Source organism: Dermacentor andersoni, chromosome 6 (genome assembly GCF_023375885.2).
Source record: "Dermacentor andersoni chromosome 6, qqDerAnde1_hic_scaffold, whole genome shotgun sequence".
NCBI lineage: Eukaryota > Metazoa > Arthropoda > Arachnida > Ixodida > Ixodidae > Dermacentor > Dermacentor andersoni.
Window position 1 is genome coordinate 133,148,868 of NC_092819.1, and position 6,000 is coordinate 133,154,867.

Consider the following 6,000-nt stretch of genomic DNA (forward strand, 5'->3'; position numbering starts at 1 on the left):
CCATTACTTCGCCTTATGTTTCCTGTGATACGCCAGTGTCCTATGTGTACTACAGCGCCCGTCCGAGCTGCCTTTGTTCTCGCCTGTCCGCGTTCGCTCGTGAAATACCTGGTACTGTGGCTTCGAATTATGGTGCGTGGAAGAATTTGTTGAAAGTTGTGCTTTCGTGCGCTGGTGTTCATCGGCAATTCGACAGTGTTCGCGCCGGAAAGAGCATCGTCGCGTGGTGCCTGCGAGACGAAGGAGCCGTTTGCCGACCACATTGAAGGTAAGCAGGTCTGACGCTTGCGCGCATTCTCGTAGCTTATGGTTCATGTAGTAAGCTTTGTGGAACGACAACAGAACACTTTCGGAGCGTATGTTGGCCACGTTGCTGTGTACATTTAGCAAAGCGTTTCACGAGGGGAGTTTCCGTGAAATGTATTATTTCTTACCGCTTACTTGCTGTATGCAGTGATGTGCTACCACCGCTGATTGTTGGGACTTAATGGGCAAATATTTACGTAAACGCTGAAAGTTACTGTTTTCTCGGTAGTTTCCCGGCAAGAAATTCTTCCGTAGATATGAATTTCCGCAAGTTACGTGTGTAATGCATGTCGATGTCTCACGGGCATCGCGAGTTGGCACGCGACTGCGATGTTTGACACTTGAACAGATATTAGCTTGTGTGAAGATTACTTTATTGATTGTGTTCAGATTGAAGTCCAGCTTCGCGAGAACTTGTCTGCATTGTTTGTGTTCTTCGACGTGCTCGTGTATTTGTCTTTTATATTGTAGGGCAAATATAGACCGACAATACAACAGCGAAATTGCTTTTTAATCGAGGCACGTCAATCAGATGCTCGTTTTCATTAATATTTTCATCCGAAAAACAGGATGTGAGTTCCTGCGATTGTTAAAGACAGTGGCTTGTAGCACTGCCTAATAAGGGATGCAATTTTCTTGCGATGCTTTGCGCTCGATGTTTGCCACTCTTATAACCCACCTTCCACGGCTGGCTGTTCTAGTTAATAACGATAGCGGAATGGCGGTCAGATCAATGAGCAAAAGGAGTAGCATCGAAAAAGGGATCGCTACAAAATCGCGGTCTAGGTTTTAGACCCTTCGTAATCGATTGTTCATTTTATTTACTAGATATCTAAGTTTTGGTGATAATTTCCCAGGTAGTCTGATGTTTGCAGCTGGTTTTATTCCCGCCTGAATTTTGCCACATAACAGTGTAACCACTTGAGATATAACTACGAGACATCTGTACAAGCAAGCACACAAAGGTTTATTGGCCAGTTGCCCACTTCTAAAGGTCATGTACTACTTAGCAGCTGCTGCAATAATGTTTAAAAAAATGTGTGAGCAGTTTAATACCTGAGTGGACTGGCAGCTCAGTGTGTTTCAAACAACAATTAGTTAAAAGCTTCTGTGTTGCCCTGATGTTTTTATGATATGTTTTTGACTGCTACACGTTTCTTAGCTGTGTGCATACAGGCCGGGCTGTTCTTGCTTATATGAATATTTTTGAATAAGCGAAAAAGATTGGCTTTTGTTTTGTTTTTCAGGTACCTTGTGAGCTCTCACCCAAGCACCACATTCCAGAGGTCTTCTGTGAGCAGACCTGCCAAATTGAAGTAACATCCAGATAGTCCAATAAACTGTTTGTAGTTTCAGACAAACCTTTGCAAAGTATAGTCAAAACTTTCTTTTAAAAGTGCAATCACTGATCCAACCTGATCTTTCCATCCAAACATTACATTTTATATTAGTCACAATGACAACTAGAACCGCATCACTGCAGTGAGGAACGTACAGTGGTACTCCAAGTGTTATACTGAAATAATCTATGAAGTCTAATTAGTTTGTAATTTTAGAACAAATTGGAATGAATTTCTGTGCCATAGCAGAGTTTCAATCCGTGCGCTGCATCATGTAGGGAATAGTAATCTTACAATGAAAACCAATGCAAAACTTTTTAACTCAGGAAAAATTTATAAATATAAAATGTGTACACGGAACTCTTCATCTATGCATGTCTACGTAAAATACAGGATTTAGTCACTGCGGCCATATAAAGGATGCATAAAGGTAGAACACACGAAGGAAACATAAAAGCAGTGGCCAAATTTCAACATGGAGGAAACATAAAGTACCTTAACATAAGGGATACATAAAGGGAGGACACATGAAGGAAACATAAAAGCAGTGGCCAAATTTCAACATGGAGGAAACATAAAGTACGGTAACATAAGGGATACATAAAGGGAGGACATATGAAGGAAACATAAAAGCAGTGGCCGAATTTCAACATGGAGGAAACATAAAGGACATTTCCTCATGTGAACTGCGGGAAACATACAGTAAACATAAAGGACATAACCATTTTCATAAGGGCTATGCAATGATTATTAGCACAGCTCCTTTGAGCTTTGCTGTCGAGTTCTTTTCTTTCTGTTCTTTACTGTCGAGGTGCTGGGAATGACCATTTTGAGCACCAACACGCAAACTTTCGGTCTTCATATAAAATTAGGTTCGCAAACAGTCATTTTCTTGTTGCATCCCATGCGCCATTATTATAAACACCATGAAATTAAGATATGCTTGCCCACTACTGATATGCTCTTAATGCAGCAAGGTGTGCCTGATATGGGTGTATTGTCCACTTACACTTGCCTATGTTATGTATACAAACGGAAGTGGAAAATTCCATTCCATTGTATTGCAAGAAAAGGCAACCAAATATTTATATTTGTCGAACCATATAATATTTGTTTGAACATGCTGACATTTAGCCAAGTACTACTTATATTTTATTTCTTGCCAGCGCTACCTGGCTTCTCTTTCACGGCACCCGGATATTGCAGTAGGCAGCTTTGATTTTACTTGGCTTTTCTAGACTTTCGACGTGCTCTTTAAAGAAAACATATCTACAAGTAACTGCATGAAATACATTGCTCATTTGGAATCAGGCACCTTTTCCTTAGCACGCGCAAATGTGAGACCCTTTCTGTTTATCGTTTTATATCACGAAAGTGGTCCCCAATCATTGCGGCCTTTCTTCTGACATGCGTCTTCCGGCAGAATCTTTTCTGTGCTGGATATAAAACAAGTCTAAACAAGTTATGTCTCGCCGTTACCTCCTGCAGGAGATCTTTAACCAGGATAGTCAACTTACAAATTTATATTCCAAATTGCTTAGGGTCAGGGTGTTTCGGGTTTTCGAGGCTATTGTTGCGGTCAACAAACACATTTTTGCCTAAGTTGTTTGCGAAAATTAGAAAATTTTATTCAAGCCGAAATGACAACAGCGGGCACGCAAACGCGTATGGGCGCACAGCCACTTTGTCCAGATAGGATGCGAAAGTCTATGTAAAATCTTCCCGCAAATGAAACGATCAGCGCTGCAGTCATGGGAGGGAAATACTCAGGTTTCTATTTCCTTTAGGTGGCTCGATGGCGCACAAAGTGCCATCGACTGAAATATCTTAAAGTAACCTGCCTTGTCGCGTTTGTAGGCGCTTTGTTGCTTTCCACGGCAGTTCGAATACATGGCTCTTTGGCAACTTTTGTTCTTCCTCTTAACTATGTGCTGGATGCCAGAGACTACCCAAGCATGCCAGCATGCCGGAGATTTTTTTTCGGTAGATATAGATTTACAATCGCGCGCCACAAGCGAATGCTAACATCAGTGTCAAGCACGGCGAAAACTGGCGCATAGGTCAGTACTGCCTTGGCTTCTTCTGCGCCCGGCCTAGCTACCGGTGAAGCAGCATCAAAAAAAAAAGAAAAACGTATTGGAAACCAGTAGCGCAAACTTAAACTTGTCCCATGCATTCAAGCGGCAGAACTCATCTAAAATGCGGCGTGAATAGATAAGTAATATGCAACATATACCAAGCGCTACCCATACATGCCTTCTATGTTGTACATATATCAGTCTAAATATATCAGTAATGACCTGTCATGTACCACCGTATCCGTGTCACACGCGTCGTGAGATTAGATAAGACTGTTGAGCAATAGAATTAGCGAGAGCATCAAAAATACTTAAGATACAGAAGGCGCAGTTTCTGTCAAACGATGGCAGCTTCTGGTGAAAAGCAATGACAGAATCAGCAGATCAAGCACCTTTGGAATTGGCTGAGGCTCACATTGAAAGAAATGTCCGAAGAAAATGTCGCCATGTTTCAATGTTATCGTTTGTGTTCAGATTGCGGTGGTGTATGTCTTTTTCTTGTATTGCCGTAAGAATTTAAATGTGTTGCACGCACGCATAAATAGAGTGTTCTTTACTTTATATATATTGCTATTGGCTAATTTTGTTTGATCTTCAATGAGGATCCCTTTACCGCGATTCTGATGAAAGGCTCAAAACGCTTGAAGCAAAGAGCAGAAAACGCCGGAATAGTGCATATGCTCAGTTAGGAAGAAATGGACAATATTTAACTATATTTTAAAGAATGACTTTAGTTAGGCTCTTCTAGCGGGTTCCTCTGGGAAACATTAGTTTCAATTAAAAAACATGCACACTAAAGAATTGTAAGCTACTTACAATATGCAACCTGACCACTGGGACAGTCTCGTCATTTTGTATGCGTATAGTGGTTGTATTCAATAGTTCTTCAGAAAATATTGAGGAGACTTCAAAACTTCCTGAGGGAAATCGAAAACCTCTAATAACATTTTCCATTAATAACTTCGATATCATTACAGTTCGCCCTTAAATTTTACGACTCATATTCAAATGCGAAAGCTGATGACCAAATCAAGATATTTGTAAAATATGCGTTAATTGCAGTCACACGAACACTATTTTGACGAAGTACAGAGACTTTTTCAGTCCAACGCTCTATATATAGTCGAAGACATGGATGGATTCCTTGGAAAGTTTCTCCTCGTTGTGGTTGCTGCCGCACTCGGTAAGATTACTCCGCCAAAAAATGTATTGCTTCAACAGGACATGGTTCGGCACCCACGGGAAAGGTGACCGCGACAGGCTTTGGTAAATCGGTCGTAGGAAAGCTTCATTTAATTTGAGTTCCTGGTGATATAGGAGCATAGAGATGACAAATAAATTTCGGGTCAGATTGTCAAGCAAAACGGGGCTTCCCGCGATATTCACCAAGTTTCACTTTTATTTGATATCGATATAATGCATTTTGAATATCTTACGCGTTCCAAATAAATGGCTCAGCGAATATTAGTTCAGGTGCTTTTGGTGAAACCCAATTTAACCATTCTGGAAGATTTGCTTTTTCGCTGAGTGCCTTGAATGATTGTGTACCAACAACTAGTGGTGTTTCTTTATGTATTATTTGTTTGCAATGCGATAAAGCTTTGCTATGTGTGCGTGTGTATTGAGAAACTACTCAGCTTCAGCTACAATGGGGAGCAATAAACTAAGAAATCACATGGCATTTCATCAGCAAATATACGCTATTCAATGCATGTCACATTTTAAATATTTGGTCTGATCCTACTCAAAGGGTAAACCTGGAGTTTAACCCCCTTGATTGCATAATATGGGTACAGCTTCCTTTGTATCCCTCTGTAGCCTGAAGCATCAAAGCTCAGTAAAACGAACATAAGGTGCTTTATTAACGTATCAGGGGCTACCACACAGCCGGCTACACAACAATCACAACCCCCAGAGGCACACGGGGCTTTACTTATATTATGCGCATACCCAAGCAACGCGCCTGCACTGGCAGAGATAAGGTTAGGCAGCCGACTGCGCTTGGTGTCCACTAGGGTGCGCCCTACTATGCGTATATATGTAGCACGTTTTCTTAGAATGTGAACACGTCTACCCAGTGGTCGATTTAGGCACCACAGGCCTCCTTGAAGCCCTTGGGTTCAGCGGTAGCAGTGGTAAAGTAAACATGTCCGCAATAGGCATTATCAAGAGGCCATCGGAGGATTGGTTGAAGAAAAGTAAGGAAACGACAAAATACGGAGACCTACAACAACACAGTTCGCAATAGGCGTTCAGAAAATTTGAATGTGGTAGTT